Source organism: Cebus imitator, unplaced genomic scaffold (genome assembly GCF_001604975.1).
Source record: "Cebus imitator isolate Cc_AM_T3 unplaced genomic scaffold, Cebus_imitator-1.0 Scaffold176, whole genome shotgun sequence".
Taxonomy (NCBI): domain Eukaryota; kingdom Metazoa; phylum Chordata; class Mammalia; order Primates; family Cebidae; genus Cebus; species Cebus imitator.
The window spans coordinates 1,505,532-1,521,579 of NW_016107491.1; the positions used below are offsets into that span (position 1 = coordinate 1,505,532).

At 33.5% G+C, this 16,048-nt stretch overlaps 1 long non-coding RNA gene across 1 annotated transcript in view; it reads right to left on the minus strand.

The window, feature by feature from the left end:
* The window catches only part of LOC119473676, a 28,147-nt gene extending 14,029 nt beyond the window's left edge, over positions 1-14,118 (minus strand). Inside the window, exon 1 of the long non-coding RNA XR_005202884.1 lies at positions 14,081-14,118. This is a non-coding gene — a long non-coding RNA (uncharacterized LOC119473676). The remainder of the gene's footprint in view (positions 1-14,080) is intronic.
* Positions 14,119-16,048: the final 1,930 nt, after the last annotated feature.

Here is a 16,048-nt window from a genome sequence, read left to right on the forward strand (position 1 = left end):
AAATCTCTCTAAATCATTTTCTTATCTAATAACCATGTGTTATGAAAACCACTTTGAGTTATTCTAAAGATATATGGTAATGCTGGCACAGTGCTCATAAATACTTATTATTTGAAAATAGCTGTTATTGCTATACTATTATTGTTATTATTTCTAGGTCTATCTGATTCCAACATTCTTCCTCTACCACTCTGACATTCAAATTGAGTTCCAGACTTTATCACTTGCTATTTTTATTTCTATATTCTAGTAGATTACCATAAGATAGACTTGCTTCTTGAAATTACAGTAAATAAAAGCCTCTTTGATCATTCATTTTTAACAGGTAAATCTCATTCCTCTGATCTTCAATAAGAATAGGAACAAAAACGGTATTCTGATTTTAAATTATGAGCATAGTAACTATCATAACTGGAACTGGGTAAACGTGTAAAACAAAATAAAAAGCTTTGTAAACTTTTCCCTGTTCTCTGACATTCTTCCATTTAACTTTATCTGCAGTTACATTTTACCTGCAGTTATATTTTCTAAAAGCCCTTATTTTCCTTTAAAAAGAAAATTAGTCATCACTAAGTAACTGGACAATGTATTTTCTGGTGGAAGGAGTCAGATACAACCACACAAAAATTCTGGAAAATGATTTTAAAATAATGGCAATTAAAGAAACATGACAAATGCAATCCATGATACTGAATCATGAAATAATGTTGCTATACAAAACACCACTTTGAACAAAAAGTTCAAATTTGGATATAAGTCAGATATTAAATAGTTTATATTAAAGTAAAATTTCTGTATTTGATAATTATATTGTGATTATACAAAAGAATACACTTGTTCTTTGACATTTACACTGAAGTGCTTGGAGTGAAGGTGGAGATTTCTTGCAGCTTTCTCTAGCATACATTGTGCAAGAAAAAAAAAGAAAATCATAATAAGAATATCCACAACAGTGTAGCTTCCAAGGTCACTGAATAGGAACAACACCAATCTGAAGGTCCCAGCGAAATTAACGCAGACGGCATATGATTCCTACATTTCCAACTGAGCTACCCAGTTTATTTCATTGGGACTAATTGGATAGTGGGTGCAGTCAACGGAGGGTGAGCAGAAGCAGGTTGGAGCAATGCCTCACATGGGAAGCACAACATGATGGAGGATTTCGCTATACTAGACAAGGGAAACCGAGAGATTATACCGGAGAAATGGTACATTTGGACCCAGATACTGAGGTTTTGCCAGGCTCATTGCAACTGACACACTAGGATGTTCTCTCCGATACCTGGCTCAGCAGGTCCCACCTCCATGGAGCACAGCAAGGTAAAATCCACTGCCTTGAAATTCTCACTGCTACCACAGCAGTCTGAGGTTGACATTGGACAAGAGATGGGTGGGAGGAGGGGTATCCTCCATTGCTGAGGATTGAGCATGGAATTCCATCCTCAAAATGTAAACAAAGCTGCCCAGAAGTTAAAACCAGGTGGATCCTACTGCAGCTCCCTGGGACTGACCAACTCGGGAAAGCAGCCTAGATGGGTGCATATTCACAAAACATAAATGTACCTGCCTGACAGCTCTAAAGAGAGCAGTGGTTCTAACATCAAAGTGTTCAAGCTCTGTTAAGGGAGAGACTGCCTCCTCAAATTGTTCCCTGACACCCCAGGTATCCAGACATGAAGATACCCCCTAGTAGGGGAGGACAAACACCTCACACAGAAGAGCTCTCACAGACATCTAGTAGGTGCCCCTCTTGGATGAATCTTCCAGATGTAGGAAAACACAACAATCTTCGTTGTTCTGTAGCCTCTTCTGGTGACACTTAGGCAAACAGGGTCAGGAGTGAAACACAAGCAATCTCCAGCAGATCTACAGCAGAGGGATCTGACTGTTCGAAGAAAAACTAACAAACAAAAAATAATAGTATCAACATCACCAATATAAAAGACAAAAGGGTAGAAAACTCCACAAAGATGGGGAGAAATTATCAGAAAAAGGGTGAAAATTCCAATAACCAGAACGCCTCTTCTCTTCCAAAGGATCACAACTCGTCATCAGCAGCTGAACAAAACTGGATGGAGAATAAGTTTAAAGAATTAACAAAAGTTGGCTTCAGAAGTGGGTAATGACAAACTTTTCCAACCTAAAGGAGCACATTCTAAACCAATACAAGGAAGCGAAGAACCCCAAGAAAAGGTTAGAGAAACTGCCAACTAGAACAAACAGCCTAGAAGAAAACATAAATGACCTGATGGAGCTGAAGAACACACCACAAGGACTTCATGAACCATACACAAGTATCAATAGCTGAAAGAATCAAGCAAAAGAATTGTCAGAGATTAAAATCAACTCAATGAAATAAAGCGAGAAAACAGGATTGGAGGGAAAAAAAGAGTGAATGGAAATAAAACTCTCCAAAAAATATGGGATTAAGTGAAAAGAACAAATCTACACTTGATTGATTGATCTAAACATGATGATGAGAATGGTATCAAGTTGGAGAACACTCTTCAGGATTTTATGCAGGAGAACTTACCCAACCTAGCAAGGCAGGCCAACAATCAAATTAAGGCAATACAGGGAACATCACAAAGACACTCTTCAAGAAGACCAACCCCAAGACACATAATTGTCAGATTCACCAAGATTGAAATGGAGGAAAAACACTAAGGGCAGCCATAGAGAAAGGTCAGATCATCAACAAAAGGAAGACCATTAGACTAACAGTTGATGTTTTGGCAAAAACCCCATAAGCCAGTAGAGAGTTGGGAGCAAATATTCAACATTCGTAAAGAAAAGAATTTTGAACTCAGAATCTGATATCCAACCAAACGAATCTTTATAAGTATAGGAGAAATAAAATCCTTTACGGACAAGAGAATTCTGAGAGATTTTATCACTAGCAGTCCTGCCTTCCAAGAGCTACTGAAGGAAGCACTAAACATGGAAAGAAACAACTGGCATCAGCCATGGCAAAAAAGTAACAAATTATAAAGTACAATGACGCTGTGAAAAAACTGCAAAAACTGATGCACAAAATATCTAACTAGCATCATAAAGAAAGGATCAAATTAACATATTAACCTTGAATGTAAACAGGCTAATTGCCCCAATTAAAAGACCCAGAATGGGAAACTGGATAAAGAGTCAAGAATCATTGGTGTGCTATATTAAGGAAAACTGTTTCACGTTCAAGGACACACAGAGGCTTCAAATACAGGGTTAAGGGAAGATTTACGAAGCAGATGAAAAGAAAAAAAAAAAAAACTGGGGTTAAAAAAAAAGCTGGGGTTACAATCCTAATCTCTAATAAAACAGACTTTAAACCAAAAAATATCAAAAGAGATAAACATGGGCATTACAGAATAGAAAGGGGATCAATGCAACAGGAGGAGCTAACTATCCTAAATACATATGCACCCAATACAAGAGCACCCAGATTCATAAAGCAAGTTCTTATATACCTACTAAGAGATTTATAATCCCACACTCCCACATAATAATAGAGTGAAACTTTAAAACACCACTGTCAATAGTAGATCCATGAGACAGAAAATAAACAAAAAAATCCATGACTTAAATTCAACTCTGGACCAAATGGACCTAATAGACATATACAAAACTCTCCATCCCCAAATCAACAGAAAATAAATTCTTTTCAACCCGATATTCCACTTATTCAAAAATTGACCACATAATTGGAGGTAAAACAATCCTCAACAAATGCAAAAAGAATCGAAATCATAACAATCTCTAAGACAACAGTGCAATCAAATTAGAACTCAGGATTAAGAAACCCACTCAAAACTGCACAGCTACATGGAAACTAAAGAACCTGCCTCTGAATAACTACAGGGTAAATGACAAAATTAAGGCAGAAATGAAGATGTTCTTTAAAACCAATGAGAACAAAGATGCAATGTGCCAGAATCTCTGGGACACATTTGAAGCACTGTGTAGATGGAAATTTATAGTATTTAATGAGAAAGCAGGAAATTTATAGCATTTCCCACAAGAGAAAGCAGGAAAGATCTAAAATCAACTCCCTACCATCACAATTAAAAGAACTCTAGAAGCAAGAGAAATAAAATTCAAAAGCTAGAAGAAGACAAGAAATAACTAAAAATAGAGCAGAACTGAAGGAGATGGAGACACAATAAACCTTCAAAAAATATCAAAGAATCCAGGAGAAGTCTTCTTAAAAAGATCAACAAAATAGATAGAATACTAGCCAGATTAAGAAGAAAAAAGAGAAGTATCAAGGAAACCCACTAAAAAATGATAAAGGGACATTACCACTGATCCCACAGAAATAAAAATGACCATCAGAGATTACTATACAGACCTGTATGCAAAAAAAAAAAAAAATTAGGAAATCTAGGAGAAATGGATAAATTCCTGGATACATACCCTCCCAAGACAAAATGAGAAAGAAGTAGAATCCCTGAATAGACAAGTAACAAGTATTAAAATTAAGGCAACAATTAATAGTCTACCAACAAAAAAATTTACACCACCAGACATAATCACACCTGACTTGTAACAGGGGTACAAAGAGGAGCTGGTCCCATTCCTCTTGAAACAATTCCAAACGACAGAAAAATAGGGAATCCTCATTAACTCATTTTATATGGCCAGCGCCATCCTAATACCAAACCTGGCAGAAACACAACCAAAAAAGACAATTTTAGGGCAATATCTCTGAGGAACATCAATGCAAAAACCCTGAATAAAATACTGACAAACCAAATCAAGCACCTCATCAAAAAGTTTGTTTCAAATAATTAAATTGAATTCATCCCTAGGATGCAAGTCTGGTTCAACATATGCTACACAATAAGCACAATTGAAAACACTCCTCAGCAAATGCATGAACAAAACCAATGAAAAAAAAACACATAATTATCTAAATAGATGCAGAAAAGTCTTTAGAGAAAATTAAGCAGCACTTCATGCTAAAAACTCTCAATAAACTAGGTATTGATAAAATGTATATCAAAATAATTAGAGCTATTTATAACAAACCCACATCCAATATCATGATAAATATGCAATAACTAGAAGGATTCACATTGAAAATCGGCACAAGAGAAGACTGCCCACTCTCACCACTCCTATTCAACATATTATTGGAAGATCTGGCTAGGGCAATCAGGCAAGAGAAAGAAATAAAGGGTAGTCAAATAGGAAGACAGAAAGTCAAATTGTCTTTGTTTGCAGATGACATGATTGCATATTTAGAAAACCTGATTGTCTAAGTTCCAAATCTCCTTAAGCTCATATGCAACTTCAGCAAAGTCTCAGGATAGAAAATCAATGGGCAAAAATCGCAAGCTTTCCTATATATCAATAACAGAAAGAGAGCAAAATAATAAGTGAATTCCCATTCCCAATTACTACAAACAGAATAAAATACTTAGGAATACAACTTACAAAGATGTGAAGAATCTCTTCAAGGAGAACTACAAACCACTGCTGTAGGAAATGAGAGAGGTCACAAACAGATGGAAAAACATTCAATTCTCATGGATAAGGAGAATCAATAATAACAAAATGTCCATACTGCCCAAAGTAAATAACAGATTCAATGCTAGATTCATAAAGATACCATTGACTTTATTCACTAAATTGGAAAAAAAAGACTTTAAATTTTATATGGAACCAAAAAAGGGCCCACACAGTGAAGTGAATCCTCATGAAAAAGAACAAGTCTGGAGGCATGAAACTACCTGATTTGAAATTATACTACAAAGCTACAGTAACATAAACAGCATGGTGCTAGTACCAAAACAGACATATAAACCTATGGGACACAACATACCCCTCAGAAATAACATCACATGTCTTCAATCAAGTACCCCTCAGAAATAACATCACATGTCTTCAATCAAGTTATCTTTGACAAACCTGATGAAAACAAGCAATGGGGAAACAATTCCCTATTTACTAAATGGTATTAATTTATTGAAGTAAACTAAAAAGCTTCAGCAATACAAAAGAAAATATCAGAGTAAACAGGTAGCCTACAAAATGTGAGAAAATTTTGTAATCTATCCATCTGACAAAGGGCTAATATTGAGAATCTTCAAAGAACTTAAACAAATTTAAAAAAGAAAAACCAGCAACCCCATCAAAAAGTGGAAAAAGGATATGAACACACACTTCTCAGAAGAAGACATTTATGCAATGAACAGACATATGAAAAACCACTTATGATCACTGTTAGAGAAATGTGAATCAAATTGACTATGAGATACCATCTCACACAACTTAGAATAGGGTTCATTAAAAAGTCAGAAAACAACAGATGCTGGAGAGGATGTAGAGAAATAGAAACATTTTTACACTGTTAGTGCTACATTAAACTAGTCCAACCACTGTGGAAGACAGTGTGTCAATTCCTCAAATATCAAGAACTAGAAACACCATTTCACCCAGAAACCCCTGTACTGGGTATTACACAAAGGTTTATACATCACTCTATTATGAAGACACATGCACACATATGTTTACTGCTACACTGATCACAATAGCAAAGATTTAGAACCAAGCAAAATAACAATCAGTGATAAACTGGATAAAGAAAATGTGGCACATATACAACATGGAATACTATGGAGCCATAAAAAGGATAAGTTCGTGTCATATGCAGGGACATGGCTAAAGCTGAAAACCATCTTTCTCAGCAAATTAAAACAAGGACAGAAATCCGAATCCTGCATGATCTCACTCACAGGTGGAAAATGAGAAATGGAAACTCATGGACAAAGACAGGGAAACATCACATACCAGTATGTGTTGGGGTGGAGGGTTAAGGGAATGATAGCATTAGTAGAAACCCCTAATATAGATGACGGGTTGATGGGTGCAGCAAACCGCCATAGCACACGTATACCTGTGTAACACACATGCACCTTCTGCACATATACCCCCAAACGAACACTAATGTCCACAATGATATGTCTTGAGGGACATGAAATAAATGTGGCAAAATATTAACAACAAATGAATCTAAGTGAAGGGTATATGTAATCTTAAAAGTTTAATTTAAGAAACATCAACACCAAAAATGTCTATAGAATAATAAAACAAAAGCAAAAAGCAAAAGCAAAAACATGATCAAAAGATTATTTGGGCTTTAGCATAATACATATAGTAACAGATTATGAAAGAAAAAGAAAATTCCAGTCTTCAGAAAGTTACAATCTAGAAAGTCAAACAGGTATACACAGAAAAAATGAAATATTACTTCAGCTTATAAAACACTTTTTCAAGTGCAAGATAACGTTTCATTTGAATATCAGTATTTCATAAATTGGGTTGTTTTTTCCAGGTGATACTCCATACTACCACTATTACATTGATAGAAATAAAGTAAATTCTAATTATTAACAGCTAAAAATTTATGCATACCATAGAGACATAATACATACAGCTTAGGAATCCAACAGACCTTGGCTAAAATTCCAGAACTACTACTTTCTAGTAAGTTGGGGATGTTACTGGTCCTCTCAAAGCATGTATTTTTTTCACTTGTAATTATCCTAAATTCACAAAGTTATTGAAGAAACCATATACATTCACAAAATATTGTAGGCATTTAAGAAACATAGCACGGGCTGAATAAATAACTGACATGATTATAGTCACTTTACCTATATCATCTGTCTCAGGACACCACAGACTTAGCATTCTATTTAGTAGAAAATTACTCTTGATCTTAACTCTTCTAATCATGCAAATATCAACAAGGATTTTTATATATGCTTTTATCTTACTTTATGATAAAAGAAAGGCTAAAATTACTTACATTGCATTTGACTTTTATAAAACTATAGAAAAGACTAATTTTCAGAGCTCTGCGTTCAAATTACAAGAGCAAATGTTTAAGACAGAAAACAGTTATTATATTTTTAGTTATTTAAAAAGCTTGACTTTAAATATCAAGACTGAAAGCATGTTTAGACTTGTAATGCATAAAATGGAAATAATATGTAAGTAGGCAAGAGTTGTTTCCTGTCTTTAACTGGTAAGATTTGAACAAGAAAGCAAAGAAGAGAAAATCAGAAAGATGACTGGATTTTAAGCCCGGCTAAGTATCTCCAAAAAGACCCAATGACCTAAGCTCAAGGCTAAGCTATCGCAGTTAACTGGGACAATAGAAACCCTTACCTATATGTCTTTCCCTTATAGGATTGGAAGTTCTACAGCATGAGAAAACTGTACCTTAGCATCCTAAGTTGCTCCAAAAAAAAAGCAGTCTTACAAATGGCTACCATTTACACTGTGATTGCTGGTCAGTAGAATAGAAAGGCTTAGGGAAACATTGGGATAGCTGAACTTCAGTGTTTTATACAGTGCAGGATAATGAAGAAATAGTGTCTGAGATTCCTTGATATTCCCCCTCTGAAAAAGCATAGAAAAACTGAGAAAATTAATGGACATCAGAAGTTTCGAGGTTGAGACGAAGAGAAATATATGTTCTGATAGAGTTATTATTACATTCTAGAGCAGTATCTCTAGAGAAGGTAAGAGGAAAACAGCCCAGGTGAGAGGTTAAGAAGCTGAGAAAAAAATGCTCTTTGCAGTCTCTCAATGCTAAGGACAAAAATTGAAACTGAGAAACAACTAGGAAATTGGGGTCATATTATATACCCTGAATATTCACTTTGTCTGCAAAGGATACATGCTAATTAATATATATATATGTGTATATATGTATATATATGTATATGTGTATATATATATATATATATATATATACACACACACACATACACATACACACACACATACACATACACACACATATATATACATATATAAAACGTGGAAATACTAAGTCTCATAGTATCAATGCCGATTTTTAATCAGTTAAAAGTATCATTAGATTAATCTAAACTAACTACAACTAAACTTCTTACCAGAAGGAAAAGGAAAATCCTCTGTAGAGAAAGATAATTTGATCTAAAAACATAAAATCATATCTAATGATTTTTACATACAATACCACTCAATAAAAAACAGGCAGCAGAAAAAAATACATAAATGTAAATGAAAAGAAATGATTAACAGAAAATAAAATGAAGAGAAAAATCAGCTTATATATCCACTGGAGATCCATACATTGAAATTTGGAATACATAATTTTAAAATAATGGAGGTGAATATGCATGAACATTAAATTACAAAAAAAAAACACAATTTCAACCAAGAAATAGAAAGTATACGAAGAATCAAATAGTAATTCTAGAACTGAAAATATCTAAAATTAAGTACTAAACAATGTCTAATATAAAAGATTAGACAAATCTCAAGAGAGAAGCAGTAAACTGGAAAGTATTTTAGAAAATCAATCTGAAGCACAAAGAATGGAATATGAAAAAAATTTATAAAGATATGTGAGTCACAGTGAAAGAGTCAACCAACAGGTAATTGGATTTCATAAACAATAGAAGATGAAGAATGTGATAAGGAAATACTTGAATAAGAAATGGTTTCAAATTTTTCAAAACTTCTAAATACATCAGGAAGCACTACAAAGTAGCAGAGTAAATTCAAATATAACAAGTTATTTTCATATACTGGTTAAAATAACTAAAAATCATATACTAAAACAAATGTGAGCAAATATAAGACAGAAAAAACAAAGATGACAAAGACATGCCTGTTTAATAGAAAACACAAACAAATTGGAAAATAAAGCATGCAAATTACAACAAATGTAATTGGATTGTATCATCCACTAAAACAGACATTCTTGGATTGAATTAGGAAAAAAATAATTATTTTACACACTCTATCAAAAACATACTTAAAAGAAATACTAAATAGAAAACAGGTGTTGGGGAAAGCTATAACAGGTGAAAACGAAAAGTGAAAATTGTCTCTCCAAAGTAATATTTTATGAGAGAGAATATAAGCAAAAACAATTTTAAATGGGAAATTTTTGAGTTACACAATAAGAGTTTTCAGTTTAACACACCAAAATATATATTCCTTCGCAGTTTCACAGAAATTAACCCAATGAGTCTAATATTTATAGGATTCTCAGTAAGTGTTAAAAGGACAAAAAGGGCTAAGAGCAGTTGCTCACACCAGAAATCCCAACATGTTAGGAGGCTGAGGAGGGAGGAAAACGAAGTCAGGAGTTCAAGACTGGCTTTACTAATATGATGAAATCCCATCTCTACTAAAAATACAAAAAATTCGGCAGTAGCTGTGATGTACCCCTCTAATCTCAGCTACTCAGGAGACTGCAGCAAGAGAATCGCTTGAAACTGGAAGGCAGAGGTTGCAGCGAAAAGAGATCATAGCACTAGACTCCAACCTGGGCAACAAGGTGAGAATCCATCATAGAAACAAAAAAGAAAGAAAAAAAAGGACAAAGAGATGCAATAAACATATGTTATAGAAAAAATTGGCCTTCTGGCATTGAATGCCAGCTGAATTTGAACAGACAGCAGTAGCAATATCTGCCTTAATCTTCTTTAATACTTTCTGCAGAGGTTTCTTGTGAGGATTAAATGAGTTAATGATTATAGAGCACTTAAAACAGTGATTTTTATGTACTGTTTGTTCAATAAGTATTATATATTGTTGTTATTGTTAGAGTATTACCCTCTAGGATAACATTTTCTAGAATAAACATACTAGTTCCAATGTCTTCATATACTGCAATTAAGGGATTTAAAAAACATTTATGGTGGGACAGTTTATTTCCACGTTTTCTAAAATGTGAAGAGAGAGATAAGAGATTTTTAATATAATCTCAATTCCAGTCATCGTTTTGAACAGAATCTGAGTAAGAGGAACTTTCAAAATACAATAGTTAATTTATAAAATAAGCCCTCCAAATCACTATAAATCACTAAGGGGGGTAATATTATCCCTTTTGCAAATGTAGAAACTAAGGTCAGAGAGATCAGCAGATTAGGCCAAAATTATAGAAAAGAAAATCGCCAGACATTAACTCATATATATGTCTACATCCAGTGGTCTTTGAAAACATCAACCCTATTAGAAACACACAAAAAGGAAGTATAACATAGACAGGGAAATGAGTAGCTGTATCAGACAAATAATAATAATGAAACTTTGATACTGATTTTAAAAAGTAAAAATATCAACCATAAATCTTCAAAGACTCAGAGTCTCAGAATAGAAAATAATATAATGATAAAATAGGAGTATTGAAAATCATACATATAAGGAAAACATATTTACATAAGTGAAAGCTAGGATCAATTATTTGTATTAGGAGCAAGAGTTTTGTTTTTTTCTTTAATTTATTGAATAAGAGTAGGTGAAAAAATATATAAAAATCCCCTTTTTAGAATTTTTCCACCAAAATAACAGAAGAATTAAACGATATAAATTAACAAATATATTATTTGATTGAGAATCATGGGACAATACTCTAAGGAAAAAAGGTCATTGCAACCACTCTTTCAGGTTATAGTTTAATATCTTACAGAAGGTCAGGATGAGTAAAAGGTGGTATTTTTTTATTTTTTTTTCCCATTTATTTATTTTATTGCATTTTATTGCATTTTAGGTTTTGGAAAACGTGGTATTTTAAAGAAGTGGGTAGGGTATCACATTGTAGGCAGGGTCACTGATTAGCATAGAAATGTTATTTTATTTTGCTTTGTGGGCCTAAAGAACATTGTCCAGTAATATAAACATACTTTTAATGCAAACTCTACAATCTTATATTAAATGTACTGGCTGTGATAGACTTTCTATTTATAAACAGGCAATCTTGTTCAACTGATTATAGACAACCTCTCATAGATTACTTATTCTTCTATCTGAACTCTTAGGAATATAAAATTCTCAAACTATCATTATTGATTTGTTTTTAGTAATAAACAACTGGGGAATGGGAAAGACTTCTCAATGTTGAATGTTTTCCTTAAGTCATTCAACTGTAATTTTTAATATGCCAATCAGAGAACCTCCAGAAAAATATATAATGATAATTAGTGCACACAGAGCATACTTAACTTCTTGAACATCTATTATTCTTGTCATTATTTTAACTTAGCACTGCGTTGTTCTTTGCCTGTTATTACTTAGTAACTTTGGTATTCACTTCTCTGTTACTTGAAATTGAACATTCATGTCAAATTAACACCTGTCTTGTATTAACTTACTCACATAATCTTGCTTAATTTCAGTCATTATTGCACTCTTATGATTATAAATTGACACTAATTTAAATACCTATTCGTGGCAAAAATCTGCTATTGTTCACCAATGTCTTTTCTTCTTTTTTTCCTAAGAACCAGATATCTAGTTTGTAGCTACACACATAATCAAGTAGACAAACTAAAGAAGACACTTCGTAGCCACTCCTTCTACTAGACATGCACATGTAATGGACTTCTGACTAGTAGTAGGATAGAAATGGTAAAGTGACACTCATAAGAGAAAGGACTTCATCCTCTGGCTATAAGACTTCTAATGAACCTTCTTAAACATGGGGATTATGGCAATTCCCAGTAGCGTGCTACAGCTACTTGTACCAGAGCTGGAATGCTGCAATCTAGGGTTTTAACCACTAGCACCCTAAAACTGGATATTGTTGGAGTATTTATGCAACAAAAATCAACAAACAACACAAATCAGTATTATTTTCTCAAAGAGCCATTTTACTTGCACAACTCTAGCAATACACAATGTACAAGTAAAGCAACAACACAGACCCTGGATTTTTGTATACTCATAGATCAATTTCTCGACTTCTTGTGCTTACAGTATGCGTAAGTGAGAAATATCTTCTAAATTTTTAAATACACTGTTATCTGGGTATGTATTACAGCTGCTAAAAGTATTACACAATCAAAACTATTAAAATGCCTTCATTTATAGACCAATTAGGGGCTTTACTCTTCTTTGGGAGCCAACATAGTTTGACAAGGCTGATGTGCATTTTACATGCTTAACAAATTCTACTTCTCGAAGCTGAAAAAGTATATAATATACATACACATACATATGTATATGCACAAATTCAAGCACAAATAAAAAGACACATATATATACTTATATATGTATATGACAAACTTCACTAGTATTTGAAATGGGATTTATACTATTGGTTCACCAGATTCAAATATATGTATACATATGTATACACTTGGTTTGAACCATCTAGAAGCCCAGGGAAAAAAGAAGCACAAAGACCCTAAAACTCTATACCCTATCACTAAAATATGATTCAATGAAGATATATTAATGAAGCTATCTGTCCCAAATTTTAGCATTTAAGAAGTCTAATTTAATGATAGAATTCTATTTTCGAATTTGATGACCTATATTTTTTACAAGTTGACTTCAATTAATATGGAGTGTTTTTCTAGTTGGCATCTTTTTTTAAGAGTGGATATGTTTCTGAGGTTAAAGTAGTAATAACCTTGTGAATTCTAGACTAGAATTCACAAGGTAGTATTAACCTTGAATTCTCAGACTAGAATTCAAGAAGTAAACTAAAAGTATGTTTGACACACTTATTAATAAGGCAATGTAGTTAACTGCACAATTAAACATCACATAACACTGTAAAATTGTTTAATAATTTAATCTATCTAAAGAAAATATTAACTTTATTTAAAATATAAGTCTTTATAAACTTTAGTATAGAGTGGATTTCATGAGAAAATTACTTCAGTGATATAAATAGTTTTATAAATAATATTCCTATTTAAAAAGATAATATAATCGTTAATTCTGTGTGTCAAGTTAACAGGACCACTAATGTGTTTGGGCCTCATTCAATTCCTTGAGGGCCTAAATAGAACTAAAGGTAAAGGAAAAATTAATTCGCCTCTTTTTTTTTTTATTGTACTTTAAGTTCTGGGATACATGTGCAGATGTTGCAGGATTGTTGGATTGTTCCATAGGTACACACATGCCATGGTGGTTTGCTGTCTCCATCCCCCCAGCACCTGGATAGGCCGCTTATCCCAGTGTTATCCCACCCCAAACTCCAGATGCCCCACTGTCCCTCCCCTAATCCTCCACCTCCCCACATAACCCTGTGTGTAATGTTCCCCTCCCTGTGTCAAAGTGAACTCACCTAGGAGTGAGAACATGTGGCGTTTGATTTTCTGTTCTTAAATTTACCTCTTTTTGCTTCTTCTCTTCCTGCTTTAGATGGAATATCCATTGTCGCTTGTTATTGGACTGGGATTTACACCACAGGTTTACCAGAATGCTAGGTTTTAAAACTTAGACTAAATGACACCACAATGTCTTCTAGGTCTCCAGTTTGCAGACAGCATATCAGCAGAGAATGCTAATTCTCCACAATTATGTGACACACTTATTATAATAAATCTCTCCCTATATATTGTGTTTGTTCTTTTTCCTCTGGATAACCATATTACAGGTAAACAACAGTGTTAGCTAGAGTTTCGTTGTACTTTACTCAGGAGAATTTTTTATTACAAATGATTTTCGAATTTCACGGTAGCCCTAATAAAATCATAGTATACTTAATTCCTCAAAAAACTGTGACAAAAATTATCTCTACCATTTACTTCTAACATCTAAATTCTCCTTATTATACACAATCCTGAATTTGGTGCATATTTTTACATTATATCTTATATTTCTCTAGGAGGTTAGTTCTGAGCTTTATTCTTTTCAATAATGCATTACAAACATTGTATTATTTTATGATTAAGTAATACTGCCCAAATTTTCTATACTTAATATATTGAAACTCAAATTTCAGTAATTATCTCTCCTAAAATCCCCATTTTTATTTATATAATCTTATAAAAAGTGTGCTAAAGCCATCTTTCTTCCCGAGAAATGTCAGGAATTACATTAATGTTTTATAGTTACCCACACATTCGTCACTGCTCAACTGGAGCACCTACTCCAAATGATAGAAACCAGTTCATCTGTTTTGTTGCATTAACAATTAAAAGCCTTTTTCTACAAGTAATGTTGGCAAGAGTTAACTTCCAATAACCAGTGGAAATCATTCTAGCACACATGTTAAATACATTACTCAGTAGTAAAACTATTTAAATTTTTCATCTCTGGAGAGAAATCTAACAATTAAGGAGGCCATGTGGCATTCTCAGGATGTGTGAAACCCTCTTTGATGTCAAGGCAAATTGATAAAATTAATTAATCACCCTAACAAATATTATGACTTTTTTCTTTGAATCCTTTCCACAAAGCATTTTCTTTTTGATAAGAGGGATCATTTTTTGTTGTTGTTGCAGAAAATGATAGTAACCATCTGCTGAGTTGAGTAACTATTTGGATTTATTACTAAAATCAGGATAATCTTATATCTCAAATACACAGAAATATGATTTAGGGAGAAAGATTGTTGTTTCAAAATAAGGAATGAGATAATGAAAGATACTTCCTTTCATCACCTGTAAGAAACCGGTATTCCAATGTACAAAGTGTCCTTTAAAGCCCTTTGAGAATGAGGATGATAATTTCATTGTTCAAATCCTGGCAGAACATTAATAAGCAAATCCTTTTACTCAGATTTGTATAAAAACAATAGTTAGCAACCAGTAAGACGAGGATAGAAAACCACCAGCATTGTTTGGGAAATTTGAGGGGAGAAAAGCGATCTGAGTGACCCAAATAACTCATTCACTTCCAGTTCAGAAACCCTTCATATTTTGAAGTCAAAAGTGTTTTTCCATGAAGCCACAATAAAACCGGATTTGTCATTAAATGTTAAAAAAGTAATAAAGCATTAACAAGGATTTGTTAGCCAAATTTTTAATGCAGCTGTGGGAACAGAGGAAATGGAGTAGGGCAAGTATATCCTGATGGGTAATTAAGGAGGAAAGGCCGAAAGCACTCAGCTGGAAACGACAGGCTTGACCGTGGTGCTTCAGAGGCAAAGTCTAGATTCTAACTACCCGGAGCAGTAAGAGCGGGTGCTAACAGAATGATAGCACAGAAAGGTAACACAGAGTGTTTTAACAACACCACCACAACAAAAAGCCTTGATGTACTAAAATTTGGCCTAGAAGCAGCCCCACATAACATACAAATCTAGAGA